This window comes from Marmota flaviventris, chromosome 2 (genome assembly GCF_047511675.1).
Source record: "Marmota flaviventris isolate mMarFla1 chromosome 2, mMarFla1.hap1, whole genome shotgun sequence".
NCBI classification, from domain to species: domain Eukaryota; kingdom Metazoa; phylum Chordata; class Mammalia; order Rodentia; family Sciuridae; genus Marmota; species Marmota flaviventris.
The window spans coordinates 119,341,061-119,357,251 of record NC_092499.1 but is presented as its reverse complement, the minus strand read 5'-3'; the positions used below and the strand labels follow the sequence as shown (position 1 = coordinate 119,357,251).

At 46.9% G+C, this 16,191-nt stretch overlaps 1 pseudogene; it reads right to left on the bottom strand.

The window, feature by feature from the left end:
* Window positions 1-230: 230 nt before the first annotated feature.
* On the bottom strand, window positions 231-10,277 carry LOC114081989 (high mobility group nucleosome-binding domain-containing protein 3 pseudogene; annotated as a pseudogene).
* Between the last annotated feature and the right edge of the window lie 5,914 nt (window positions 10,278-16,191).

The window sequence follows — 16,191 nt, the reverse complement described above, 5'->3', positions numbered from 1 at the left end:
AGACCTCTTAGCACCTCTGGCATGGAATGGCTCTCAGCTTCTGTGGATGTCTCCTGGGTACTTTATAAGGCACCAAATTGACCAGAGTCTCCAGACTTCATCCTGAAGGCTCTCCACTCACCTCAAGAGAAAGTTCACAGGCTTTAGGTGAACATTGAAGCCCTTAAGGACCTGGCCCCTGTCTCATTTTATCCCCTTCCTCCCATCCCCTACTGGCCACTCTGAATCCCTCATAACTGTTCATAGGCAGCTGTAGGAAATAGATACTAGTAAGACAACAAAGGTCAGAGGGGTTAGGTAGCCGTTCAAGGCCACACAGCTAGTGAGTGGAGGAGCAGGGAATGGAATCCACTGGAGCCACATTCTTTGCTGCCTCTTGGGTGTGTGTGGCGGGGGGGAGGAGTCAGACTCAGGCAGAGAGACCAGATAGGGGGCTTTGCAGTAGTCTAGATGGCAGAGGATGGTGACCTGAGGTGGTAGCTGGGGATCTGGGAGCAGAGGTATGGGATACTTGGAAGAAGGAGCAGGAGGTACAGGGTTTGAGGCTTTGAAGACTGGGTGAAGGGGCCTTTGTGGGGGCAGGGGCAGTGGAAGCCAGTGGGTTGGATTGGGCCATGGTGTGGATGTGGGCCTGGGGGCTGCCCAGGATGGCTGGGCCATGGCAAAAGGGTTAGGGGACCAGCAATAGAGCCACCAGGGAGCCATGAGCTTGGGGTCCTAGGAGGGAATATGGGCTCCAGGCACCTGCTAAAGAGGACCAGCAGGTGGGCAGGGCCATTGACTCATAGGGGACAGCGTGAAGAGTGACCTCAGAAGGCTGAGGTGGGGCTGGTAGGTAGGAATTGCATGGTGTTGATGTGGAGCCCCCCAAATAACAGAGGCTTCCTCTCAGGGTATGAAGCTCCCAGTCATAGGTGGTATGAGAGGCAGGGCTGACGACCTCTCTGTAGGGTGGGGGAATCTTTGTGTGGCAGCTGTTGACAGGAATGAGGCCAAAGATCCTGCATGTAGTTGGGGATATTGCTGCTGCTTCTTGTTCTTGTTCTTGTTCTTCTTCCTTTTTGGTGGGGGGTGGACAGGGACATTGCTTCTTAAACTTTACATAGCTGCCTTCCTTGGGTACAAGCCCTGACTTGTGCTGTGAAATCCTGACAGACCCCAGTGCTCTAAGACTCACTGGCCATGTAGACAGAGGTCTCCTGCACAGCTGGAAGCAGCCCCCCACCCCCACCCCAGATCTCAAGCACTCAGTCCATGCCCACCCCAGGGCAGGCCTCCGTCCAGGGCTTCCTTCCTGGAAGAGATCCACAGAGGGAGTGTCCAGCAGCACCTGGTGGGTGCCAGCCCTCCCACTAACATCCCGTTGGCCTAGGGGCTGCAGTCAACTGGCCCTGGGGAAGGGGCTCCTGAGATGTTTCCTGAGACAAGACGTAATTGGAATTGCATGGCTTGGTAATTAGAAGAGGCAGCAAAGTGTTCTAAAAATGACTGTAATTATAGTTACAATCCAACAGCCAATCCAGGAGTTTTGGGGATCACCTGGGGGAGTGGGGGAGGGGGAGGGCTTGTGGCCGGGAGGGCTTGCTGTGGGCTGTTTGCCCGCCCTGAGTTTCACCCACCCCCAAGAGGCCCTGCCACAGAGCTCTGTGGCCCTAGACACCCTCCCCCAACAGGCCTGGAGACCATCTGCTTCAGGCCCCGATTTGACAGAGTGGGGAAAGCCTGGAGAAGGGAAGAGACTTGGCCCAAATGACAGAGGCATCAATAGCAGAACCTGGCTTGGACCCAGTCATCCCCTAGGCCAGACAGAGCTACTTGATTTTAGTTCCTGGTCCATGCCAAGTGTCTGCTCCTCTCCTGGTCTCTTCCCGGCACCCCCTGCAGCCTGGAGCACTCCCCTTCCCCCTTTCTGGGGTGCTGTCACTCCTCCCTCAGGTCTGTGAGGCTACCTCCTCCTGCAAGCCTTCCCTGAGGCCTGGGCAGGGTCAGCGCTTCCTTGAGTTCTCTGTGGCCACTGTGTGTCCCTCTGTTCCCCACTGACCCTGGGTGGGCCCGTCTCCCTCAGAAAGCACCCTCAATCCCCCACCACACGCCAACTCATACTGGAATTTTCAGGAATTCTGTGAGCCAGTTGTTAAACACAGCCATTGTTAATGATGAAATTACATAAACTTATAATTAAATACGTTCCATTTCAAAAGGAAACACACACTAGGAACTCATCATTTTCTAATTCACTACTTTTTACTGTCATCTCTGCACACAGTTTTTTTTTTTGTCTACTGTATCTGGTGGCGGAGACACTATAGTGGTGTGTTTTGTCACATTACATCTGTGACTTCACATAGTAGGACTATTTACACCACAGAAATGGGCAAAGTCGACAAATTGGGTTCCCTCGCCCCATCCCAGAGAGCTGCTATTGAACAGTTTTCAACTTACACAAACTCATCTCTACCTCTGGCCCTTCTGGCAGGGCCTCCTTGCCCACAGGAACTCAATGAGGGGCTGGAAGGAGAGAGAACACAGGCTTAGGTATTGCATTGGGAGGTGGGGATACCTGCTTTCATCTGCCACCAGGGCTGACTCAGGCCTTGGCTCCATTTTCCTGCCCTCATCTAAGGCTCTTGTGGGGACACAGGCAAGGCCTATGCCAGAGGCCTGAATTTGAGGGCCCTGGGGTGGTGGGGGAGCCATGATCTTAGGCCAGGGCCTAGGGGCCCCAGAGATTCAAGCAGGTGTAGGCGGCCTTGGCAAGGATCACAGAGAGCTGGGCCCCAAGAAGGTCTTGTCTCTTCCTCTCCCAAATGGTCTGGGCAGGGTGCCACCTTCCGGCACCCTTCCCACCTGGCCACAGCCGGAGGGGCATGGGGCTGTGGGCTGTGGACTGGGCCAGCTGCAGGGGCATGTGATGAAGGTATCTTACAGTGCATGGGGCAGGCTCCCCCAAGAAAGAATTATCTGGCACAAAATTCAGTTGTGCCGAGGTTGAGAAGTCCTGCTCTGGAAAGATGCACTTGGACACAGATATGCAATTTCAGGGTGCCCTTCTGCCCCAAGTACCCCTGGTCTTTCCAGCCTATTAGTGTGCAGAAAGGAACTAACTGAGGGCAAGATGAGTAAATCATTTTTAGAGGTCACCGAGCAAGACCTCTTTGCAGCCCCGGGCGGTGAGCACTTTGTCTGCACACAGCAGCTGCTCAGTAAATGCTTGTTAATTGGAGAAACAAAAACCCAAACCAGGAAAGGGGGGTGGGGGACAGGCCTGAAATTCCTCCCAAGCTTGCCCTGGACAAGTCTCCTCAACATCCTGTTCTTCACTGGACCACAGCCTCTTGGCAGCAGTCATCGCTACTGACTGACTGTCCCCTTATTGACTACCACAGAAGGCCTGAGCCAGGATAATGTTGGGGGACAAAGTAGAAGGCCGTGGGGAAAGCCAACTTCACACAGAGAGGCTGCAGTGTTTGGAAGGGCACACCATGGTGGCTGGGCATGGGAGGGCTGCTGCAGGTGGTTGATGGAGTTTGCTGGGCCAGGTCCCTGGAGGTTCATGGGGTGCATGTGTGGGGGACCTCAGGTTTTGTGACCTTACCCACTTGGTTGGCTAGAAGTCTTTGTGTGGTGCCTACTTCTAGAACTGATCTTAAAGAACCCTTTGGGATTCTGTCTGTGGGGACCTCAGCTGCCTTCGCTGTCTCCATCTGCCCCTCCTTCCTCACAGGGAGAACTGCATAGGGTTAGGAATGCAGGATTTACAGCTCTACTCCAGATTCAGATCCTTGATTTACTCTTTTCTGTCTGTGTGGCCTTAGGTAAGTTATTCAACCTCTCTGAGCCTATGTGTCCTTGGAGCTAATACAACTGTACCTAGCAATAGTTTTGGTGGGAAGGTCAAAAAGTTATTTTTTTTTTAAAAATTGAAGGATAGCTGGCTTAGAATAGCTACTCAATACGTATGAATTGTTGGCTTTTTTTTTTTTAAATCAGGCTCCTCACATCTGTGGATGTTGGGAACAGAGAACTTCATCCTCTCCCATTTTTCTACTGCCCTCTAGAGGATTCCAGCAGTACTGTCCTGAGAGGACTTGGACCTGGTGGGTACAGAGAGGTAATTTCCGTTTTAAGATCTCCTCACCTCCTTACTAGGGATTGAACCCAGGGGTGCTCTACCACTGAGCCATAACCCCAACCCTTTTTATTTTGACACAGGTTCTTGCTGAGGTTGGCTTTGAACTTGCCATCTTCCTGACTCAGCCTCGGAGTTGCTAGGATTAAAGGCCTAATGCCACTGTGCCTGGCTCTTTTTTCAGATTTCAAAGAAAGTTTGCCACTTAAGGAAACCTAAGCTTGATTCTTGTATAGACACAAGCAATTATTTCTTCCTCTTCTTCCCAAACATAACTCACCTGTGGGTAGGCATTTGTTTATTAATGTGAAGTAACACCTGCTATTGTAACATGGGCCAAGGGACCAATTCTTTCTTTTTCCTCCTCTTCCTTCCTCTTCATCCCCCACCCCATACTTGGGATTGAATTCAGGGTCTCACACAGGCAGGTGTTCCATTGAGTTACATCCCTTTTTAATTTAATTTAATTTTTTTGCATTACAATTTTTAATACACCATTATACAATAATTTATCATATCTCTGATTATATATAAGGTATGTTGACACCAAATTCACATCTTCATACATGTATTTTGTATAATGATGAGGGTCTCCTTCCACCATCCATGCTATTCCCCTTCTCCCTCCCTTTCCCTCCCACCCCTATTCCCTATGGAGAGGTAATCTTCCTCCCTTGCTCTCCCTCCCAACCCTTTTTTATTTTATTTTGAGACAGGGTCTCATTAAATGGCTCAGGCTGGCCTTGAACTTGTGATCCTATTAGCTCAGTCTCCTGAGTCATTGGGATTACAGATGTGCACCACCATGCCCAGCAAACTTTCTTCTTAATTTTGACAACTGGATATTTTCAATTTTTAAATTTTTTTTAGCTGTTGATAGATCTTTATTTTATTTATTTATATGTGGTGCTGAGAATTGAACCCAGTGTCTCATACATGCTAGGCAAATGCACTACCACTGAGCCACAGTCCCAGCTCCTATTTTTAATTTTTATAGGTGTGATGACCTGTAACCTCAACCCATTTCTGCAAACATCCTTATCCCACAGCTTAAGATGCACCTCAGTTTGGGGGATACCTGTCAATTTCTTCAAGCTCTCTGTCTTATAATTTTGTGTGAAAACTGGGTAATAATAATGCCAAGACCTTGTCATTGAGCTCATAGATGCCTTAGTTCTCTTAACAGCATATTTGAGACTGGTTACAGAAAAGAGCTTTATTTCTTGTAGTTCTAGAGGGGTCTGCATCTGGTTATGGTTTTCTAGCTGCATAATCCAATGTGGAAGATGGAAGGGCAAGAGAGCTGGTGTGAGAGAGAAAGAGGGGCCAAACTGAAGTGGCACCCCCTTTATTCACAGAAAAGTCTTAACTGGGCTTCTCCAGAAATCTTCACTATGGCTGATTTTAGGACTGTCAGCAAAAAAGTCTCTACAAAAGAGTTCAATGTAGATAAACTTCCTATTTTTGTGTTACCCTGTTTTACTTGGCCACTCGCCCGGAAGATACCAGCACTCCAGGTGCTGGACACCCCCTTACTAGTTTTTCACAAACATATCCAGTATAGTAGTTTGTAGAAATGAGCAAACAAGTCCTCTGGCCTTGAGCTGGGCTTCACAGAGTTGTCTACATTTTTAAGATAAGTTACCAATTGGGCTCCATGATAACAGCTGGCAGGGGGAGGAAAAAAAGGGGAGAAGAAACTCTCCCCTTCTCAGGTGTTGTCCTTGAAGGGTTAACTTGCCCAAAACAGTGAAAGAAAAAGCTGCTTTTATTATGAACTTCTGAGCCTCTCCCCTTACATGCTGGGTATAAAACTCTGAAACTACCTGAACTTGGGGTTCAGGGGATTGATTGATTACAGCAAAAGCTGTGCCCTCTGAGCCTGGCTGCAGCCAAATAAAACTGTTTCCTGCTATCTTTGGTGCCTTGCCTCATATGTCCCTACAACAAAACTTATTTTTATAACAAATCTACTCTTTCCATAATGAACATATTTCCATGATAGTGACAGTAGTTCATCATGAGGACAGAGCGTTCCTAAACTAATCACCTCTTAAAGGTTCCACTTCCCAATAGTGTTGCATTGGAGATTATGTTTTCAACACTTGAACTCGGGGGGACAACTCAAACCATAGCCCAGCTCTATCTCTGGTGCTCAGCACAGGGTATGCCTATAATAATAGGTACTCAGGACAAGTCTATGAAATGAAATAATTCACTTCTCATAAACAGGTGGGGCCATATTCCTGTTCACGACCCCGCCTCCCACCTTAGAGGTGTAAGGATAATCACAGAGAGTGGGAAACTGCTAGGGACTGGTCATGCAAAGCTTTGTGACCTGGAAGCTAGAGAGAGGCTGTTTAAGATAAAGAAGAGAGTGGAGGATGAGATGGAAGGATTGGAGGAGAGCTGGACGTCGGCCTGGTTCTGCTGGTGGGAGGTCGGTGAGAGCTAAGGAAGGAGCCGTCTGGAGTCTTGGTTTCACGTTCTGTGGTCTCTGACTGGGAAACGTGAGTTCTGGGAGAGATAAGGCTGCGCAGAAGGGTGCACACCTTGTTGCCCGAGGGAACCTGGAGCTTGGTTTCTCGCAGCACACTTGGGACCATATGCCCATGTGCTTAGAGACAACACGGCCAATGCCCACCCTAGATGCTAAATAAGCCGTGCAGCTCAGACCTCAGCCCAGCAGGAGCCACAACACCTGCGCCAGGTCTCTGCACCTTCCCGGTGCTTTCGCTCTCCAGAGCGTCTAACCCCTCAGCCCCGCCCTTGTCCCGCCTCCTCCCCTCCAGCCAACCCGAGCACCCCAGCAACCCCCTCGTCCAATGCGGGAGACTCCGGGCCTGAGCCCCGCCCCCTCCACCTGCAGCCGGGGCCTATGAGCTCATTCTGATGCTTCGGTGCTCGGTTCACTCTGTTAGGTGAAGCCCGCATCTCCACCGCGCTCTGTCCTGGCACGCCCAGGACAGTGCTGGAGTGGACGGCGGCCCAGTCGCCTGTGCTGGTGTACGCTCCTGGGTCAAGAGAATACTGGTCCCCGCTTCAGGATCGCCCTTCCTGGAGGTGGCATCTTCTCCACCAGCGCCCTCCCCAAGGGCAGGGAATGGAACTGTGAATGCGGACGCTCGGCCTCAGCTTTGTCTTAACTCCTTTGACATCCTCTCAGGGCCTCAGGCTTCATCTGGTAAACGGGGACTTGCGACTGCCGGGGTCCGCTCTGGGACCATTTATTAGGTTTTACCGCTAATTCAGACAAAGCAGACAATGTAGGCCAAATAAGCCCACCCTGGGCCGGGGCCGGCTGTCCCATCTTCTTCCTTGATAGGTCCCTGACTCAGCCCCGCTTCCTCAGTTCGTTTTTGAAAAATTTTTTTGTAGTTGTAGATGCACAGAATGCCTTTATTTTATCTGTTTATTTTTATGGGGTGCTAAGGATTGAACCCAGTGCCTCACACATGCTAGTCAAATCACTGAGCCACAACCGCCCCCGCCCCCCCCCCCGCCCCCGCGTTCCTTAGTTCTTTGCCTGCGGAACCCACTTTCTTGGATCGCGGCGGAGCATCCTAACCCAACGCAGTTGCGGTGGACTTTGGCTCCACCTAGTGGCGTATTGTTTCATTTCAGGGAGACCCGAGAAGACCGGGATGAGAGGGAAGGAGACCGCTGGTGGGCAGTTGGAGACTTGAATGTCACAGACAGGCAAAAGTAGCATTTCTCTGCCTCAGTCCCTGCCGCGGACATGGCTGACGAGTGCCGCAACTCAGCCTTCCCTCTCGTTCCTAGGGGAGGCTGAAGTGCCTGTGCACTTGTCTGTTTCTCAGTATTGGACTTTTTGTGTCGTCCTGTGGGATGTTGCTCTGGTGCCAAGCAAAAGCCTCTCAATTCCTGTTTGGACTGATGCCCATCTGCCTGCAATGCAGAGGCTGCAGTCCCTAGATTAGTGCAGCAATGTTATGTGGTCACCAGTTAAGACCAAGGCAGGTGGCTCTTTCCCTTCTACCCTGGACCCACCCTCCCCAGAAGGAAAGACGTATGCATACTCGTCCCCCAGAATAGCTTACTTCAGGCCTCTGTGCCTTTAGTAGCTCCAGCCACGGGTTGCAGTAAGTCCTTTCCCACACAATGTGGCACAATTGGCTTCTATGTCCTTCCTTTCAATTTGCCTTGTCCTCTTTTGCATCTGGAGCTGAACTCTGCCTGTGCAGTCCAGCCAAGATGAGTGTTCTTCCCATCTGTACTTGTGTATAAAGGGTGTGGAGTATGAGAGGATGGCAATACCTATTGGCCCAGGTTGCTAATGTACTCAGTCCACTGAGGAGCCCACTACCTGGGGACTCCCAGGGACCTACACCAAGGTCACAGCTGGAAAAAAAAATTATTGGCTCTAAAATAAGAACACTGCCAAATGGAAATCAATAAATTCTTAATCAAATGTCCAACTGTAACAGTATGTTAAATTTCGTATTTATAAAAATTTCATTATGTTTGAAAGAATGCGTGGGCTAGGTTTTTCTCATTTTTTTTCAAGAATTCCCCAATGCGATTCAAAGCAGTTACTCATAGCCAAAAAATTTCAAGAGAAAACCATTCCTTTCAAATCCTTTCAAAAACTTTAGAACAAAATTTTAATATTTTAATATTTGTACTGATGTGGAGGGAAGCTGTCAAAAAGAAAAATACCAGAGCTTACAGAGGTCCTAAACTGCCCTGGTGGGGGCTGCTAGGGTGGGGGCAGAGCACAGGAAGGCCTCAGGAGATGGGGGGGAGACAGTGATAATGATGGGGAAAAAGAGATGTACCCGACTACTCAGTCTTGGGTTTTTTTAGGGTACTGGGGATTGAATTCAGGGGTGCTTAACCACTGAGCTATATCTCCAGCAACCCCCCCCCCCACTTTTAAAAATCTTTTCAGTTTGAGACAAGTTCTTGTTAAGTTACTGAGGCGGTATTGAACTTGGGATCCTTCTGCCTCAGTTTCCCAAATTGCTGGGATTATAGATGTGTACCATTGAGACCAGTTCAGTCATCTCTTTTTCTCTTGTTTATTTATTTATTTTTGGTATCAGGGATTGAACCCAAGGGCACTGTGGCTGTGGCTCAGTGATGTGAGTTAAGTATCACATCCCAAGCCCCCCCTTTTTTTTTCAGACAAGAAAACCTTTTATTTTAAATCACAAATAATAGGTGGCCACAATGTCCATGTTTCATTAAAATCACATAAAACCACTGATTATTGCTCTGGAAAAACTGCATGAAAAATTTAAATATGCACAGTAAAAACACCATGTATGTACAGGACCAAATTTTTAAGGCAGATATATGGAATGCTGAATCAATTTTACACATAGCTTCTAATATTAAATTGATATTATTTTATTTGAGGATGATGGAGATTTCCAAAAAGTAAAATGTTCATCCTTATATATTTTGTATGCCAACTAGTAGGGTCCTAGCATTTACACAATTCTTGGTAAAATAGCTTTTAAAGGTTATCTCAAGCCAGGCACAATGGTGCACGCCTGTAATCCCAGTGGCTATGGAAGCTGAGGCAGGAGGATCTTGAGTTCAAAACCAGCCTCAGCAATTTAGCGAGGGGTATATAAGGGGTGTGGAGTATGAGAGGCTGTGGCTGTGGCTCAGTGACAGAGCACTTCCCTAGCCCATGTGAGACCTAGCAACTCAGTGAGACCCTGTCTCTAAATAAAATACAAAAAAGGACTGGAGATGTGGCTCAGTGGGCAAGTGCCCCTGAGTTTGATTCCTGGTACCTGCCCCCACAAAAAAGAAGCTATCTCAAGAGGTGCATAAAATCAACCCAAATTTTTATGATAATTCATTCTCTCTCAATATGTGCAGATTCAGTTTTTCTATGCCTCTTCAGTTTTAGTTTCACCATTTCCAGATGGTGCAGTAGTTGCAATTACTGGAAAGGAATTGCAATTCCTTTCCAGTTTCCTGCTTTTTTTCCCCCTGTACCTCTGCTAATCTTTGTTCCAGGTTCTTTCTTAGCAGGTGCTTTTCTTGATTTAGTTTCAGGTTTTGGTGGAGCAGGTTTGCTGACGACCTGGCAGACCGTCTCGTGGCCTCCTGTTTGGATACTTTGGATCCATCTTTGCCTTCTATTTTCTGCAGGTTTTCTCTTCGGCATATGACTATATTGGTGCAGCAAAAAGTAAAGCAATGGGCTGGAACTGCTGGCACTGCAGTTAGATGCTGCCTCTGCTGCAGCAGCTGCTCACACACAGGACACAGCATAGCCCTGGCCTCTCTGACCTACACCTCAGCAGCTCCCTCCTGGGGGCTCTCCACTCTTGCTTCCCAGCTTTTTAAAATATTATATTTAGAGACAAGGTGTCTCTAAATTGCATAGGGCCTTGCTAAATTTTTGAATTCCCAATCCTCCTGCTTCAGCCTCCCAAACTGCTGGGATTACCATGCCCTGCCGGCTCAGTCATCTCTTAAATTGGGGTATGGGAGTTCCTCTGGACTTAGCAATCTTGGGTTTTAGCTACACAGGTAGCTGAGTGAAGATCCCTATGGTGTGGGATCATCCCATAGGAAGTCCATGTGGGTATGTTCTCGTAGGAGGGCAGCATCAGGTAGCACCTGGCCAATCCTCAGAAATGCCCTTTGCAGGGGCCCCCAGCTGGGAATGCTGCTTTGCTGAGGCTCTGGGCCCTTGGTTTTATGGAAATAGAAGGAAAAAATCATGACAAAAACTATACTTAAAGAACTTTTCAAAGTGGAGTAGGGAGGTGATTTGGAAGCAGGATTTATGCCGGATCCCAGCTGAGGTGTGTGAACTTTGGTCACAGATTCTGACTGTAGAACAGATGAGCACATTGGGCCCTGAGACTCAGGATGTACATCAAGAGGTTATCAGAGGGCTGTGACTGTGGCTCAGTGACAGAGCACTTGCCTAGCCCATGTGAGGCACTGGGTTCGATCCTCAGCACCACATAAAAATAAATAAATAAAATAAAGGTATTGTGTCTATCTACAGCTAAAAATATATTTTTTAAAAAAGAGGTTATCAGACCCTTGTTCTGTAGACACTTTTACTAAGTGTACACATTCTATTCTTTATTTTTTAGTAGTCTCATAAGCCCTGTCCTGTAGCACTTGTTTTCAACTCCAACAGAAGTTGCCTCACAAAATAATTTTTACTGCTTTGTAATAAATCAACACAGTTTGTCCTTACAAGCTCCCATTTTCCCTGCCTTTTCTGGAACACTAATTTACAATGAATCTGTGTTGATGAATTGCAATTCCTAAGACCCCAATAAAATCCTTTTGCTTTTTCAGTTTCTTTCTTTTCCCTCCCTCCCCCCCCTCTTTCTTTCTTTCATACTGGAAATTTAATCCAGGGTGCTTTACCACTGAGCTACATCCCCAGCCCTTTTTATTATTTTTTTAAATTTATTTTTTGTTTTGAGGCAGGATCTCACTAAGTTGCTTAAGACCTTGCTAAGTTGCTGAGGCTGACCTTGAACTTTCCATCTTCCTGTCTCAGTCCTAGATTACAGGCTACTTTTGCAGTTTCTGAGTTGGAATCAATTGACAACTTCTAAGTACTATCTTCTCCCTCCCCAGCCCTGATTTACTCCTGCCCCCAAAGTTCTGTCAAATGTATCCTTTATTTTCTTTTATTTCCTCTTTAGGGTGATTTAGTCTATAGTGGTATCAAAGTCCGGGTTTCTTTATATCTTTCCCCAAACTAGTTCTTTGTAGATGAAAAATGACTGCTAAAAATCTCTGGGGGTTTGTCAGGTGTGGTAACACACACCTGTCATCCCAGATAATCAGGAGGTTGAAGCAGGAGGATCATATGTTTGAGGCCAGTGTGGGCAACTTAGCAAGACCCTGTCTAAAAAAAAAAGAAAAAGAAAAAGAAAAGAAAAAAGACTTGGGATATAGCACAATGGTAGGGCACCCTTGGATTTATTTAATCCCAAATACTATAAAATAAAACAACAAAAGCCTGGGGATACAGGCTTCCTCAGTGTGGCTCTTAAATATGCTTTGACACTTCCTTTCAAAGATAGACCCCTACTCCTCTCTGCTTATATGTAGGCTAGACTTAGTGAGTTGCTGTAACAAATAGAAAAAAGTAGAAGTGATGTCCTGTTACGTCAGAGAGTGGTGCTTTCTGCTTGCTCTCAGACCTCTTGTTCAGGGGAAGGCAGCTGCTATGTTGGAGAGACACATAAGCAACCCTTGAAGAAGCCCAGGAGGTGAAAAATGGAAGCCTCCCAACAGTCAGAGGAAACAAGGCCTCCTGCCAGCAGCCATTGAAAAGTCTTAGAGTTGAGCTGATATTGGAAGCTGATCCTCTAGCCACTGTCAAGCCTCTAGTTACAGCAGCTCCTCATGAGAAACCTTGAGCGGGAGCTATCCCACAAGCTGATCCTGGGGGCCAGTCCACAGAAGCCATGTGGTAATAGCACTTGTTGCTGTAAGCCACTAAGTTTTGGGGTAATTTGTTAAGCAGCAATAAATCACTAATACATTCAGCCTCATCCAGCTGAAGTGAGGCGTCACGTTTTCTGGAATCCTCCAGCAAACCTTTTCTCACATCTCATTAACTCCAGGCCTCTCCTCTGACATTGTAGCAAGGACTTCAACTCTTCACTCACCTGCAAATGTGCAATGGGTGGCTAATAGTGGGATTAAAGGCTTGGCCTCTTCCTCCATTTTACATCCAGTTTCTTTGCTCTGAGTCACCATGGATTCCAAAAACAAGGTCTGATCTGATAAGCATCTTTTGTTGAGCTAGAGCTACACCCCAAGCCACAGGAACTTTCTTATCTGGGACAAGACCCTGCCTGACCAATCCTGAGGTAATGATGGACAGACTACACTTGATCAGTATCACCTGCTTTGGCAGCTTTGAAAGCCTCCAGCTCTGCAACCCCCCCACCCACACACTTGCTTTCATTCCTCTTTCTACAAAATGTCAAAGTCACCATCAGTGCCTTGAAGATAGGGCTAAGGAAGTGAGTCACTTTGTCTTTCCTGTGATCTCCAGCGATGAAAGTTTCTTTTATGCTTTTCCCCAATACCTTTTCTGTTTGGATTTTGGGGCAAGTGGCTGGACCTAATTGATTGGATCCCTAGAGTCATGCCTGTGGCCTATGACTCAGGTAGCAATGTGACTGAGGCCAGTGGGCAGGACCAGGTGATGGCACATGGCTGAGAGGGAGGCATGCAAGTCTGAGCCCAAGGTGGGGCGATTACTATGGAGAGGACCACAAAGTCTTCCATGGGGAACTGGTGGAGTTGACCTTCCTTTTATGATCCTATGAGGAAAAACATGACTTTCTTTGTGGTGGCTTATTGCCTCCAGTTCCATCATCACAAGGTCTTGCAGGTTTGAGGCCATCAGTGATGCAAAACAGATTCTTTCCAGGCTGTCTCTATCAGCAAGTCCATGTCTAATTGAGCAGCCTCCACTCCTTTAGCATGAATGACAGATGCTCTTGATAAGTGCTTATTATTTTTCTGCTAAAAAACTGGTGCTCTAAATTTCTTGGAAGTGATTCAATGCTATTGGAATCTGTTCAAGAAGTTGTATCAGGATGACTTTTGCTCTTGGGGTGATTCATAGGCTGATAAACACAAGAGAAGGGGCCAGAGAGACACAGATGTGTCCATAGATGTGAGTGCATGTTTGATAACAGCTCTGTTGAAATAGAGATACCATAAAATTTGCCCATTTAAAGTGTATGATTCAATGGTTTTTATATATTCCCAGAATTTTACAACCATCACCACAATGAATTTTAGAACATTTTCATCTTCATCACTGTAAGAATCCCCATATTGGCTGGGCATGGTGACACATGCCTATGATCCCAGCAGCTCGGGAGGCTGAGGCAGGAGGATTGCAAGTTCAAAGCTAGCCTCAGCAACTTAGCAAGGCTCTAAGTAATGAGAACCTGTCTCAAAATAATAATAATAATAATAATAATAATAATAATAATAAATGTACATATATATGTATATGTGTGTATGTGTGTGTGTGTGTGTGTGTGTGTGTGTGTGTATATATATATATATATATTTTTTTTGGCCTGGCCTTATCTGTAATATATATATATATATATATATATATATATATATATATATATATATATATGGCTGGGGATGTGGCTCAGTGGTAAAGTGCCCCTGGGTTCAATCCCCAGTATTAAAAAAAAAAAAAGAATCCCCATGCCCTTTATGTATCACCCAAATACCCCAAGCTCCCATCCCTAAGCAACTACCAGTCTACTTTCCATCTCTTATGTGTGTTTTAAATTTAACCTCTACTTATCAGGAGATAAGATTTGGAAAAAAAAGAGAGAGAGAGAAGTAATTCTTCAATGTAAACATGAGGTGTAGTATAGTCATCATGAGTTATTCTACATAGAATGTGTGTGTGTGTGTGTGTGTGTGTGTGTGTGTTTTGATGTATGTATTTTTATCAAGAGAGCTTTAGAGCTAGAAGCTGTGGCACAAACCTGTAATCTCAGTAGCTTGGGAGGCTGAGGCAGGAGAATGGCAAGTTCAAAGGAAGCCTCAGCAATTCAGTGAGGTCTTAAGCAATTTAGTAACACTGTCTCAAAATAAAAATAAAAAGGCCTGGGGATGTGGCTCAGTGGTTAAGATTAGACCCCTGGGTTTAATTCCTGGTACCCTCCCCCCACAAAAGAGAGAGAGAGATAGATAGAGAGAGAGAGAGCATGTGCTTGCAAGAGAGTGCTTTAGCTTTGTTGAGATGATTGGCAAGTCTCTTGGTGATTAGCCCTTGCTGTTTGGGGAGTGAGTGTAGAAGGTATGTGTATGGGGGCTGACCTGGGCTAGGAGGATGGGTCTGGAGAGTTTGGTATAGTAGAAGGATCTGAGAAACGTGACAGAGATCCAGTGTGTGGACAGGGAAGAGTTGACATGCTGGGTTTGCTGGTGGCCACATTTGTCAAGGTCTTGGAGTGAATCCAAAGCCATCTAGCCACAGACCTGAGATCAATGAACCAGACCTCCTTGTGAGCCAGCCATGCTGAGTCACTGCCCAGATCAGGGTCGGCTGACTAGGGATGATGGGGAGTCAGGCTCCAAGGTGAAATTCCTTTGTTTCAAGTTCTTAGAAGGCCTCCCAAGGTTTCTCACCATCTCTGGCCTTTCTTCCACCGCCAGTGAGGAACCTACTGTCTTGCAATCTCTAGTGACCTTTTTTCCATATTTTTCTTATTGGTGCATTTGAGGTGATTTTTTTTGCGGGGGGGTGGGGGGGGGCTGGCCTCATAGAGGACAGGCTGGGAGAAGAGCCATCCCTATAGCTCTGACCCCTGCTTCACTCTAGTGACACTGGGTAGGTCTCTGCTCCTCTTTAAACTTTAGTCTTCTTATCTGTATACAATGCGAGCTCACAGAAATTACATCCTCAGCCTCCTCAGCTGTCTGAACCTGTGACATAGGTCAATCCGGTCAGCCGTCTCTAGTTTGCAGTGTTCTCTCACACTGCTGATGATCCTTACTTAGTGTCCCCAGGCCCACCTCTCAGCAGCATAGTGAGGGGCTCAAGCCCAGACCGAGGCCAGATAAAATTTGTGCTCTTAGCTCTGATGCTAATTAGCATTGTGATTTGGGGCAAGTAGCCATCCTGTCTGAGCCTCAGTTTCCTCATCTGTTTGTGGTACTTGAGGTTGAACCCAGAGGTGCTCTACCACTGAGTTACAGCTCCAGACCTTTTTATTTTTTATTTTAAGATAGGTCTCACTAAGTTGCCCAAGGTGGCCTTCAACTTGCAGTTATATCCTGCCTCAGCCTCCCGAGTTGCCTGGCCTTATCTGTAAACTAGCAAAAGTACTAGAGCCCACCTGCTAAGGTGGATGGGAAGAAGAAATGCATGTCAAGTGCTCTGCGCATGTTAGGTGCTCAATATATTTCCCTGACATAGATGAGGCCATGGGGCTTGCCCAAGGCCAAGTTTGCTGTTTGCTCTTTCTATCACATGGTTCCCCCTCCTTCAGGGCAGAAGCAGGGAATAGGATCTTTTCCCTGTTCCTGAAGCCAGGCCTCCC